This window comes from Lactuca serriola, chromosome 9, assembly GCF_051521515.1.
Source record: "Lactuca serriola cultivar US96UC23 chromosome 9, Lser_US96UC23_V15, whole genome shotgun sequence".
Taxonomy (NCBI): domain Eukaryota; kingdom Viridiplantae; phylum Streptophyta; class Magnoliopsida; order Asterales; family Asteraceae; genus Lactuca; species Lactuca serriola.
This window is the reverse complement of record NC_136416.1, coordinates 108,428,752-108,444,049: the sequence shown is the minus strand read 5'-3', so window position 1 is coordinate 108,444,049 and position 15,298 is coordinate 108,428,752.

Below are 15,298 nucleotides of genomic sequence, written 5' to 3'. Positions count from 1 at the left end.
AGGCGTTTTGACCATTGCTTGGCCGGATTGGGAGTTTAGGGCCATTTTGGACCCTATAAAGGGTGTGTGCGGTTGCACATGGTGTGTGTGGCCGTACACACTCCTACAAAATTGACCAAATCAATTTTCCAAGGCTTTGTGATGATTCTAAGAAGGTGTTTTGGTCGATATTAAGCTTGGGTGAGTGTATAAGCCCATTTTAGGGACAAAAGATGTGTGTGCGGTCACACATGATGTATGTGCGGCCATACACACATGAAGATCATCTAAAATGATGATTTCATGGATCAAACTCGAGGCAAAGGCTTTCCAACGTGTTTTAGTAAAGATCGAAGGGTGTTTACTTACTTGTTTTGATGGTTGGAGAGGAAAACTTGAAGAACTCTTGAGAGAGAATGTTCCAACTTGAAGGAGTGTGAAAAAGGGTGTAAGGTTGACTTAGGTCCTTTATATAGGCTGGAGTGTGAGGCTAGGGGGGTGTGCGGTTGGTTGTATGCGGCTGGCTGGCCACACACACCTTGTTGGGTGTGTTTGGCCCGGTTTTGTGATGCTACACACATTCTCACCCTTCCTAATGATGGGTTTTAGCCGTAAGAACATCCTATGTGCTCATGCAACCCTAATGGTTGGATCTAGGTTTCTCTATTGTACATGCAATTCATCCAAGACTTTAAACCCTAGTTCTAGCATATGATAATCAATATTAACATAACAATGGGTTTAAAATATTACCTTGATTGTTATGTAGCAATAACAATCTCAAATCCTCCTTGTAATGACTTTAGAAAGCTTAGAGTAACAAGTGTCACTCCTCTAATGGCTTACAAACACCAAGAGCATGAGGATGAAGAATAAGGAGAGAGGAGGCTGCCCAAGACGTGTGGAAACCCTAAGGATTCATTTCACCACATTTTTGGGGCTTAAGGGTTCTTTAAATAGTGAGGCTATTAGGGTTATCTAACAAGGAAACCCTAATTTGGATGCTTAAGCCCTAAGCAACCCATGGACTCCTTCCTTAAAGGCCTAGGACGATTTCTAATGGGTTTCCCCATAGAATTCGTCCACCCCTCTAATAAGGAGTCTATTAGCCCAATATTCAACTATCACACAATTGACAGTTCTAGTCCCATAAGTTTAATTAATGTCTTTTAGCCACAAACTTAATTCTTGACTGATATTAATTAAACAATATGATTTCTCCTTTAATATATTATTCTCAAAATTTATTAATAAATCATAATTAATCCTTTCTCTCCATAGTTCATCCTATCAAGTTGCTTTGGTGAAGGCAACCCAAAAGGACCATGCACCATCGAGTCAAGTACATACCAAAATAGTTATGGACTTAGACACTAATCCAACAGTCTCCCACTTGGATAAGTCTAATAACTATTCCGCATATGACTTCAGATCCTGATCTGCAATCGTAGCTTTCTAAAGCCGCTATCAACTCTGATCTTATCAGATACACGTGTCCTTCAGATAAGGGATCATATATTCCTCCATTCTAGATAACATATAGACTGAGACATGGATCTAAATCATTCTCTCTGTCTATGTGCTGTTTCCCGAATTCAGATTTATGACGACTGATAACAGACTACAATTGAACACATCAATTTAGTCTCGGCTTAGCCAAGCGCTTAGGTGTCATCACTAAATCATCGAGTGGCCCACGAATATCGCTTTTATCCTACTTTAGATAAAAGGAACGGATAAACTTTGACTCAATGCTCGCTTGCACTCACTCACCAAATCACACATAACAATATGTTTTATAACACCAAGTTACTGGTGCGTTTACATATTATCAATGTGCAACCAACTCGCAAGATACAACTCACACATCTCGGTTTCAAGAATATAAGATGTTATCGTCTCACCAATCACTTGTGATAAAATACATGAAGTGATCCAAGTGAGTGTGGGTTTAATCCAATGCTCAAATCATATTCATAAGCACTCATGAACGTTGCAGCAAACATTTGTTTATGTCTAATGCTCTTTAGACAATCCACACACCAATTCACGACAGTCTTCATTCATACCTACTTCCAACATATGAACGACTGTGGCCCGTTCGAATAATTTGACTGTTCTTAACCAATTAAATTATTCAGGAAGTCAAAACATGCAAAGTGAAACACAAGAATAATACTAATCCCATATGGCCTCAACCTTTGAGTATAAATAAAACACCTTTTATTTATCACCATATCGATTACTCATTATTTGTTGTTTCGGGTAATCAACTTCTTACTTGAATTATTCCAATACTTGTCCCATGCTCTTAGCATGCACACAATGTTTACCTACGGTTCTTACTTTGTGAAATAGATCAAATGAACACATTTCCAATTCTACTCATTTCACAACTCCCAATCCTTTTCACAAGTGAAAGAATATCAAATTCTTTCCACTTATAGAATATGTTAGATTCTAACATTTTATGCAATGACCCTTTCGTAATATCACTGCACTAAGGTCACAATGACTATTGCCAATGAAATACAAAGCTCTCTATCGGAAATTGTTACAAGACAATTCCATAGATGTGATGTCTCTCACTCAAAGTACATTCCTTTGAACATCCTTCTTGCATATAAGTTTCTAATCTAGACATAGATTCTTAATATCCAACTCCCAATATGGAAACCTTTCCATACTTACCATATGACAACTTATTCTTAATAGAATCTTATCTATTCATAATAATGTCGGTATGCTCCATTCAATATCATACTTCCAACTACTCACAAGCGACCAATCCTTAGCAAGCTTTGGATCGTCCTTTGATAGTTATTTAATTATCTTAGTCAAAACCGATTCTAGTCCTTTTTCCCTCTAAATGCGCTAGACATTTGGAAAATTTTAGAATGGTCAAATATTATAGCATTTGCAATCGATCCTATACCCGAAGCGTATGGGACACGATGCATAATGTCTTACATAAAGATACGATACTTTATGAATCTTTTTCCATAATATTTTATGTGTCACGTTCTCACAATTCAAACTATGAAGAGGGATATCGTAATCATAATCGAAATTTAAGAAGGCGCTATGTATCCTTTGACTAAATTTATTAAAATTTCTCAATCTAAGCTTTATATTTTGAAACGAAGTACAATATCCTCTCCCTTAATTATAGCAAAACAACTATTCAACCTTTACGACTTTGCAAAGTATAACTCTTGTTTTCTATAATTAATATTGCTAACTTGCAATACTTTCCTTAATAATCATACAAGCACAACATTTATGATTCCACTATCATGATGATTATTATCATATAAGCATAACACTTATGCTCCCACTAGCTTTGATATGATAATCCTTTATCTAAGCTTCTAAACTTATACACCTTTGCCTTAGATAGCTCATATGTGTGTCTAAACAATTTAGACTAATTGCCAAATCTCACAATTCGAATTATGGAAAGGGATACCGTAACCATAATCGAATTCGAGAATACAATTTCACAATCACTATCTTCTTAAAATCTCTCTTAGTGAAAGCATTTCCTCACAGTCATCTTCATGAAGGAGGAAATCTTGTGACACTTAAATTTTAATGGTGTATGTGTTCCTATCCATGCGAATTGTCAAAACCAAAGTTGCGACAAATCCAAATTCATATGGATCGAACCTTCTCAATCTTGATCTCTTGCCTTATGGTAACATGGCTGCCTACCATGTCTTCCAAGTAGTTAAGCAGCTCACCCTTTCCTATCAATGTACTTTTCATTGATCAAGGTGCTTGCCTTTTATGCGTTCAAATGAGAACTCATAGAATTCATATGCATAATTAACTCGATTGGAACGGCACAGAAACAAGATAGTGTCAACACGATAGGCTGTAAACCACAAGTCGTGTGCTAGTGATGTTCGATAAGGTTTATTTTGATTTGTTCTTGAACCCTTTCAAGACCATTAAGACTCCCACTGACTCCTTGACATATAAGATTCTCTTGTCAATAAACATTTCTTGACAAACAAATATTCAAGAGTTAGTGTAGCTTTTATCAAGACAAAACACTTCACAAAATTGGTCCTCGTTGGTCTTTGTCTAATCCAAGACATCACAACTTACCAATTTCAAATGTGCATGAATTAGAAAACCTTTTTCCAAATTCTACATTTGATGAATGTTATAAACCTTCTTAAGACTTGTCACTCAATGTCACAATTTTAACTCTAAGACTTTTTTGGAACGAAGTATGATTGACTTCTTGATTTAACCATTTCTTCAATTCTTGATTCCTCTTCTCAGACATACAATTGTACTAAGACTTACACAGAGGATCAATTGATATATGGTTCTTAATCATTAAGACTTTTTATAAAACATAAAAGGTACTCTCCCTTCTTCTTAGAATAAAGAAACTTTTATCTTTCTGCCTACTTGATTCTTCTTATTCGTTCTGCTATTGATTTAAACTCTTTTCAATCAACTAAGAATCACACTTAATATCATAAGTGTAATCATATTTACTTAACCTTAGTAAATCATGACGAATATCTTTGTTACGCTTGTGGTGGACTTGATCAACACACAACCTTGTGTACTCGATATCCTAGTCCTTCACTTGACACTTTGTCAATGAATTAGTCTAATTTTCCCAAATGTGAATTTTTTCCATTCATCATACAATACTCGTTGCATGATTCCATGTTTCTGTCCACTTGAAACTTGGACGATGAGAAACTTTCCCTATTTGGTAAATTCTTGACCTTTCCACAAATAACTTAATTAAGAATCACATCCATTCGTTGTAGAAATATGCAAACATCAATTTTTTATAACGATTTCATTGCAAGGAAATAAATACATGAGTCAAACCAAAATTTATTTTATTCATAAAAGCAGCGGAAAACATTTGTCCTTACAATGCAAAATCAACTGAAAGACTATGTAATCAAATATTCCTAACAACTCTATCATAACTTTCTAAGCTCAAAATCTAATCTTCGAATCCATGTGATCGGGATCCATTTCTTCGCTATTAGACTCATCTTGCTCTTTCATCAAGCTTCCTCTCTTTTCATTGATCCTGCAAAACATTCAAACACAATCTTATCACATTATGTATTAAGAATCAATGAATAGGAACTTAATGGAGTTAGATAGTGGATTTTACCTGAAGCACAACCATACTCTTTGACTCTCCCATCTTCTGGACTCTTCAGGCTCTTAGGACAGACTTGTATCCAATACCCTTTCTCTTGGCAGCAAACGCAGGTCGGTTCTCCTAGAACGTCCTCGGAAGCATGGTTGGTTGACTTTCCCAACAAATACGCTCCATTGCTTTGCCAAATCATTTCTGATTCAACAGCAATGAGCATGTAAGTTAGGTCAATGAGGTTTTCGTCATGATCCATCATATAATACTTTCTTTTGAACTCATTATATGATTCGGGAAGTGACTACAGAAACCAATTCACAGCCAACTTATCCGGGAATGACGCACCCAACATTATCAACCTATCGATGTGTGATTTCATTCCTAGAACGTGGGCACACACGGGTTTACCATCTTCATGTTTCATTTCCAATAGGGCTTTAGTGACATTGAACCTTTCAATTCTTCGATCTTGTGGGTTTGGGAGAATAACGGGAGGAGGTGGAGGAAGTGAAGCATGATTTCTTGTTCCTCGATCGAATCGTGGAATATCATCTTCATGTGGAATGCTTGTTCCATGGGATTTGGGAAGACCATAGTTGTCGTACTTTGACATCTACAAAACGGGAGAAAACAAATTCAAGTTAGTTAGTCGATTGAGTCCTTAATAAATCACCCAAATGAGATATTAAGGCTAGGACCCAACACAATATTCGACAACTCAGGAGAGGGATGCCGTAACCCAAATTGCAGAACATTTGAAGGTAAGTGAATGACGATTCACTAATTTTCCACCATGAAAAACGAAAAATAGATTAAGTCTTAAATGTATTGAAAACTCCTAGATGCTTTGAGATTCATTGAACCTTTTCAATGGCATGTTTAAATCTCGATATGCCCCTCTAGTTTGCGACTGGGATGCCGAGGATCACAAAGCGGGTGTGAATAACCATGCAAATCTACATGGAGCCCTCACATGTTACAGTCACCTATTCAATGTGCCGGTTAACCACACACACTCCACCGAACTATGACAAACATTGAGTCACCCTTTGCTACCTTTGCTTAAAACCATTTAGTGTGCCGGTTAACCACACACGCTCCACTAATGTCTTCGCAATGGCACAAACTGTAATTTCACGGAATTGCATCAATTCACTTTTGCCTAAAGTAACTAAGATTGAGAATTTTATGAAAGCATTTAGTTACTTTTTACTTCATTATACTTATAATGGAAGGTTTCTGTCCTATCCTACCCGTTCGGATAACGACCCTCCACTAGTCAAGAGTACGGTGGGTAAGAGTGGATACCCATTCAATCGCCATTTTATAGGCAATTTCCTTAAACACCCCTTATAGACCAGCTTCATGAATGACACCTACTAACAATAAGACTGACTTTTACTCATACATATATATAATGTTAGACTTTTAATGTTATATATAGTATAGGGTGTATTTTACACTTTTAAAATACTAGGTGGTCTAATTTAATAATTATACTTTTAATTTAATTTAATTGTACACCAAAACTTTATGGATTCACTAAATCTCTTTTAATTATACACTTTAATTAATTAATAAAACCATAAGGGTGTGATTTGAACTTTTCAAAACAATACTAGGGTTTTAGAATTTAACATTCCTAAATTAAACTTTTAATCAACTTTTAAATTCCAAAACTTGAGGGCAAGTTTTGAAACATTTAAAAACATTAGGGTTTAGAATTTAAATATTTCAAAATCAAACTTTTCAATCAAAATTTAAATTCCAAAACTTGAGGGCAAGTTTTGAAACCTTTTTCAAAACATTAGGGTTTCAACTATTTAAATTTCAAAACAAAACTTTTGAGTTCAAATTTAAACTATAAAAGCTAAAGGGGAAAAATTGAAACTTTTAATAACACAAGGATCAAATAACAAATAATATAAATTAAATAATTAATTTTATCATTATCTATATTTGACCTAGTTTCAATTTCTTGCAAAATAAGTTACCCAATTAATACAAACAATCAACTTTAATCATATAAGGAAGTTATTATCTAATCAATTGGTAATTATCTTTTGTTTAATCAAGGATATACTCATAAATATGTTTAAAATCGGATTTTAATAACCTAAAACAGACAAGGCAAGTATCCATGAGTAAAACAGCAAGAAATCCCGAAATCCCTTCCTTCTGACGCTCGAACTCGCCGAGTACTCCTATGGACTCGCCGAGTAGGGGCCTACTCGCCGAGTCCAGAATGGGACTCGCCGAGTTCATCAGGCAGGTTGGCTAAAAATCGATTTTGCAACTTAAACAAACATATAAGGCATCAATACAATAGAAACCAATCAAGGCTCTGATACCACTGATGGGTTTTAGCCATAAGAACATCCTATGTGCTCATGCAACCCTAATGCTTGGATCTAGGTTTCTCTATTTTACATGCAATTCATCCAAGACTTTAAACCCTAGTTCTAGCATATGATAATCAATATTAACATAACAATGGGTTTAAAATATTACCTTGATTGTTATGTAGCAATAACAATCTCAAATCCTCCTTGTAATGACTTTAGAAAGCTTAGAGTCACAAGTGTCACTCCTCTAATGGCTTACAAACACCAAGAGCAAGAGGATGAAGAATAAGGAGAGAGGAGGCTGCCCAAGACATGTGGAAACCCTAAGGATTCAGTTCACCACGTTTTTGGGGCTTAAGGGTTCTTTAAATAGTGAGGCTATTAGGGTTATCTAACAAGGAAACCCTAATTTGGATGCTTAAGCCCTAAGCAGCCCATGGACTCCTTTACGCCCCACTATGGAATCTCTTAAACTTGGCACACCGGCCCCGGCCTTGCTGGCCCTTACCCGAAGAATCAGAGGTCTTAGGCTTCTTAGCCTGACCGCCCGCTGCCTGTGACTATTCAGTCTTCCGCTTCGTGCGGGTATCCAACTCGATTTCCCTTTCGCGGGCCTTCTCTACCATCTCGTTTAGGATCTTGTATCTTGTAAACTCACAAACTCCCGGATATCCCCCCTCAGCATGGAATGATATCGGGTCCGTCTCATTTCTTCATCGGGAGCAAACTGCGAAATCAATAAAGCTCATTCCCGGAACTTAGCGGTGATCTCCGCCACAGTCTTGGTGGTCTGCTGCAAGTCATGAAAATCCCTTACTAACCGTTGGACCTCAATAGGCGGTGCAAACTCCAAATCAAACCGACGTACAAACTCAGTCCATGTAATCTCAGCCACTTCGGCTGGCCCCACCTAGCTAGTAACCTCGCCCCACCAGTTGCGAGCCCTGTCTCTCAACATACACGAAGCAAACCCAACCTTTGCCACTTCCGGGCATGAACTCGTGCGCTAGGCGTTCTCAATATCCGCTACCCAACGACAGCTGACAATGGGGTCCCTGACCCTGAAGAATTCCGGCGCCCTACATGTCTTGAACTCCCGGAAGGAGGGAGTTCAGGTCCCAATCTGTCTCGCTGCCAATTCCATCCTGAAAGATCTGAGTCTCTCCTCCATAATCTCCATAATACCTTCCTTGACCGTCCCAAAAATGACTGGGGTCATGTCAAGGATGCCCCTGGTAACCTCAGCTGCAATGAGCTCTCGTAACCTCTCATCAATGACATCAGTAGTGTCTCCAGATCCAGCCCCGGATCCTGATCCCGATCCTTCCCCTCCTGCTCCAAATCGTGTCACCACCATGCTAACTGAAATTTCATAAATAGTAAAGATCAGGATTTCCATATAAGGGATATTTCCACACCGGTCCTCCTTGGGGTTGTTGGATCCATCAGTGCTTTGGGTACAGGTCCTGTGCTTCCAGTAGTACAGGTCCAATACTACCTTCCACACCTACATGTACCTTTCTCCACTGCTCAATCCGATAACTCCAATTTGTCCCATAACCAAACCACATCCTGCATTTCCCGCACATCTCAATCTCAGACTATCCTAAGATTTCCTCTACCCATAACAATCACTTTCGTCATAACAGGTTGCTCTTATGCATGCAAATTATACACACAGAAGGGATCAAATAGACTTTCGAATAAAAGATTCTACCCTAAGACCACAACCAAACAAGGAACAGGAAATAAGGCCAAATTGATCATTCTGAGGCTATAAGTTCCTAACCGTATACAATTCTAAAAGCACACACATAGCAAATTCCACATAATCAACATGGTTCAAAATCGGTATAACATGGCTAACATATTGGGCAACTACTTACTTGGCTCGACTGATCACACACGTTGCACTCTCATCTATTCATTTTTTTATGTTATTATTTTGAAAACATTTCTACCATTCCTTAGTTTGAGTCCCGACACACTCGAGAGTGTGCCCGAATCCCTCAAACCAAGGCTTTGATACCAACTTGTAACAACCCAAATTTCCATGAAAAGTTTTCATTTAATTTAATAAACATATTGGCGTAAAACCATGAATCCGACGTTTAGTTTAAAAACATCATCCATTACATTATATAAATCATCAGAGTGTCCTCCAACATATTAGTAAGAGAGAGAGAGATAGAGTGCACGCCGCGCCATCATTCCTTGCACTTGCCATTTGGCTCTGATGTACCTGAAACAATTCAACAACCTGTAAGCGAAATACTTAATGAGTTCCCCAGAGTATACCACACACCACGAATACACATATCATAGTAGCCAATCAAGCTACAAATATATCACATAAGCCATGCATACATAAGACCAGCAAGAATGCCATGGGCTACCCCACATGGTCTTTACCTAGGACTACCATGGGCTACCCCACATGGTCTTATATCTAATGCCTTGGGCTACCCCACATGGTCTTACATCCAATGCCACGGGCTCCCCCCGGGGTCTTCATGCAAAACACACGGTCACATAACATATCAAAACATAGAGTGATTGCACATATACATAACACATAATGGGCTGGCCTTGGTGCCGTAGACCCATGGGTACGGTGAGAAGACTCACCTTCGTCCGAAGAATACAAATACTGTCCTTCTCATGATCCGCGACCTCCCGAACTGAATAATAACAATAATAATATAATCAATGAATGTTCCATAATTTATCCCAACGAAGGGCCCAACCTTTAAACCCTGCCCCAAAGGTCCAATCAACCTTTCTTTGCAAATGGGCCCAAAAGTCTAAGTCCAACATCCTTAATGGGCCCCTTGGACCAATAAGGCCCAACCGATAAGTCCATGGCCGAAACCGATGAAAGGCCTCTAACCCACAAAATCTAATCAAGCCCAAGAACCCAATTGAGGCCCAGACGTTCTTCAGCCCAAAACAGGAACGACCCTGTAACAACGGAAATTTTAAAACAATTTTTTTTCATTTCATAAAAAGTATTTCCCTCCAAAAATAGGCATAAAAGATCAAATGTATCATGCAATAATACAAATCATATAAATCCCAAGATCATAAATCCTCCATCAGTGTGTACAGATCACGCCGACGCCTTTCCACGGTCCTCGCTAGTACCTGAAACACATACACAACCACTGTAAGCATAAATGCTTAGTGAGTTCCCCAAAATACAACCTACACACATACACCTTTCCAGGCCCTGACCTTCCGGTCCATGTGTCTCAGGGGACTTCCGTCCCGACTGGGTAAACCTTCCGATCCTACCCACGCCAACCTTACGGTCCACAATACAACGCCTTCCGGCCCATAACATAATCGCCTTACGGCCCATAACATAATGCCTTCCGGCCCATATCAAGCATATCATACATAGCACATATAACAATTAACTTATCACACACAGCACATATGCCTCATACCATATCCGACCTTCCGGTCACACAGTCAAAAACCCTTCCGGGTATAGTATAGTGAGAAGACACACCTCGTGAATCTCGATAGCTCGCAAATCCTGGAATCACTCGCTCGATCCTCCGAGCTACAAACCCCCTATAACAATCATATGTCTCTAATTAATACTTTTACCACTAAGGTTGACTACCCCTGTCAAGTCAACACTAGTCAGCTCCGGTCAATGGTCAACGGTCAACAATCAACTTTGACCGGACTCGGCGAGTGCACTAGGGCGACTCGGCGAGTCTAGACGTTTTCACCAACTCTCTAGGTTTCCTTTTTTGACAAGTCGAGTATTCCCCTGGCTCGATGAGTTCCACCTGGTAAGAATCACGGGGCCACCCCAACTCAACTCCCCGAGTCTCAAGAACAACTCGGCGAGTTCCAGTTCGACTCAGTCCACCTGTCAACTTCTAACTCACCCTGACTCACTGAGTCAACCTATAACTCGGCAGGACCACTGACTGAGTGGTTTGGGACAATCTTCATGCTACTCGCCGAGTCTTTTCGTCGGACTCGGCGAGTCCATGCCATGCATCAACTCAAACTTGCTTCTAAGGTCAGATCCGCTCCAACAATTCATAGATCTGGCCTTCCTAAGCTTATTCATCACGTAAAGTCCTTATCTTGGTGCTCATAACACACCTCATGACTCATAAATGGTGTTTTGACCTTAGGCATAAGGATCTCAATCCAAAATCCCCATGGATTCTCAAAAAGTTTGGGCAAAGGAGCACTCTGGACCTCCAAGGGTCCAGATCTATAATCTAAATCGCTTAAGGAACCAAGGGAGCACTAGATCTAGCCACAAAAGGGCTCAATAAGCCCTAAATCAAAATAAACATCAAAATCACAGAGAATAGCTCGAAGATAGTACCTCAAATGTGATGTTCTGGACCTCAAACTTTCAGGAAGTGGCTCCTCTTGTTTTCCCTTAGCTAATTCTTCCTTTCCCTTGCAAGATGACACCTCCAAGGTCAATAATGGCTTCCTACTTTGCTCCAAACGCTCACACTCGCTAGGGTTTCACTCAAGGGACTGGTGAGCACAAATGACGGCCTAAAGGCCCTTTAAATAGGTCCCAAACCCGAGAAATTACGGTTTCATTAAACAGCGCGGACTCGCCGAGTCCATACCTTGGACTCCCCGAGTCCAGGCGCGAACCCGTGTCCAGAACCGCGATCCTACTCAGTGAGTCTGAGCTCCAACTCGCCGAGTCTCCTCTCAAAACATCAAAATCATAAGTATAAAAGATACCTGGAAATCCGGGCTGTTACAGACCCAAACTGCCATGCATACGCCTAGCATACCCTTCAGGTACGCGCAACATACCGGGTCTTCAAAGGCTACGTGTAGCATACATAGAGTACGCCCAACGTAAGTCCCAGTTAAGCACTTTCCCCATTAAGTTCTTATTATTCCATTCTTTTACGTCCAGAATCTAGATCTGTGTTCATTAACACCTTTTAAGGCATAAAGTTGCTAACTTTATGCCCTTGCATGTCCCTTATACCTCCAAAATCATCATTAAGACCTTTCCAAAGTCTTTAACTCACTCATAAGATCAAGACCTCCACCAAGAACCTATTTTTATGCTCCTAAATGTCTTAAGGACATTAGATCTGACCTTATTATCGAATGGGAACGATCTAGCAAAAAAAATGAGGTCCATAATTCATTAAAGGGACCAACTACAAAACCCTAGCTAGATCTAAAGAACAAAGAGGAAAGATGAAAGCTTTTTACCTCTAGGAGCTCTGTAAGATGATTATGATGCAAGATCTCGAAGCACCCACTCGATGCAAGCTTGCTTGACCAACTCCTTTTCTTGAAATGAGGTCGGCATAATTCAGGCTCGCATCCACCCGAATATCCTCTAATGGAACCACTGCCGACTCATCGGCTATATACTTCCTCAGCTGCGACACATGAAAAGTGTCGTGAATCTGCCCCAACTCTGCTGGCAAATCCAAACGATAGGCAACCCGGCCTACCCTCGCGATCACACGGAATAGACCAATATATCGGGGCCCCAACTTGCCCCTCTTCCTGAATCAAATCACTCCCTTCCAAGGAGAGACCTTCAGGAGAACAAGGTCGCTGACCTGGAACTCAAGCTTGGACCGGCGTCTGTCTGCATAACTCTTCTGTCGGCTTTGAGCGGTCAACAACCTCTGTCTAACCTGCTGAATCTGCTCTGACGTCTGAAGCACGATCTCTGTACTGCCCATCACTCTCTGCCCAACCTCTCCCCAACAAATGGGGGTCCGACACCTCCTCCCGTACAACAGCTCAAAGGGTGGCATACCAATACTCAAATGATAGCTGTTCTTGTAGGAAAACTCTGCCAAGGGTAAATACGCATCCCAACTACCCCCAAAATCCAATACACACGCTCGGAGCATGTCTTCAAGCGTCTGAATCGTCCGCTCACTCTGACCATCTGTCTGGGGATGATATGCGGTACTAAAATGTAGTTTAGTACCCAACTCCTCATGAAATTTCTTCCAAAATCTGGAAGTGAAACGCACGTCACGGTCTGAAACAATCGAGATCGGCACCCCGTGTCGAGATACTACTTCCCTCACATACACCTCCGCCAATTTCTCTGCCGAAGAACTCTCACTGATGGCAAGGAAGTGAGCGCTCTTCGTCAACCTGTCTACAATCACCCAAATTGCATCAACTCCTCTGGTAGTCCTCGGCAATTTGGTGATGAAATCCATAGTGATTTGTTCCCACTTCCACTTGGGAACCTCCAATGGCTGCAACTTTCCATGCGGCCTCTGGTGCTCGACCTTAACCTTACAGCAGGTCAAGCACCTCTCAACAAACCACGCGACGTCCCTCTTCATACAGAGCCACCAATACTCCTTTCTCAAACCCAAATACATCTTCGTAGCCCCGGGATGAATCGAGAATTTCGATCGATTCGCTTCCTCCATCAAAATAGTACGCGTACCGCCCACAAACGGTACCCAAATCCTCCCCTGAAAAGTCATAAGCCCTCTACCATCCGTAACGAATCCTGATACCAAACCAACAACCCGTTCCCTCTTCTACATCTCAGGTTGCACAGCCTCGGCCTGTGCCCCACGAATGGAATCCAATACCGGAGTCATCACGGTCAATCTCAAACATACATCCCGCAGTGGAGTGCTCTCCGCCCTGCGGCTCAACGCATCGGCTACCACATTAGCCTTGCCTAGGTGGTACAGGATCTCACAATCATAATCCTTGACCACATCCAACCACCTTCTCTGTCGTATATTTAGGTGGGGCTGATCCATCAAGTACCTCAAACTCTTATGCTCCGTGTAAATCGTACACCGAACCCCATACAAGTAGTGACGCTAAATCTTGAGGGCGAACACTACTGCCCCCAACTCAAGATCATGGGTGGGATATCTCGTCTCATGAGGCTTCAGCTGCCTCGATACATATGCTATCACATGTCCTCTCTGCATCAGCACTGCTGCCAACCCCAAAATCGATGCATCACAATATACCACAAAGTCCTCCATCGCTTCCGGGAGAGCCAATACCGGGGCTTCGCACAACCTTTGGCGAAGTGTCATGAATGAGGACTGCTGCTCCGGTCCCCACGAAAAAGCAACACCCTACCGAGTCAATCTGGTGAGAGGTACTGCGATCTTGGAGAAATCCTTGATGAATCTCCGATAATACCCTGCCAACCCTAGGAAACTCCTGATCTCAGAGGGTGACTTCGGCACTTCCCAACTCATCACCGCCTCAACCTTGGCCAGATCGACCAGTATCCCTTGTTGGTTAACAAGATGTCCTAAGAACTGGACATCCCGCAACCAGAAATCACATTTGGAGAACTTTGCATAAAGCTTCTCCGATCTCAGAACCCCAAGGACCTCCCTCAAATGCTCTTCATGCTGCTCCCTAGATCTCGAATATATCAGAATGTCATCGATAAATACAATCACCGACCGATCCAACATCGGCCTACATACTCGGTTCATGAGATCCATGAACACAGCCGGGGCATTGGTGAGCCCAAAAGGCATCGCCACAAACTCATAATGCCCATAATGCATCCTGAACGCTGTCTTCTGGACGTCCTCATCCCGCACTCTCACCTGATGATACCCAGACCTTAAATCGATCTTGGAGAACCAAGATGCTCCCTGCAACTGATCGAACAAATCGTCGATCCTCAAAAATGGGTAATGGTTCTTGACCGTCAGCTTGTTCAACTCCCGGTAATCAATGCACATCCGGTGTGAACCATCCTTCTTCTTGACGAACAGGATAGGCGCTCCCCACGGCGAGCTGCTCGGCCGAATAAACCCCTTCCCCAGCAGCTCCTGAAGCT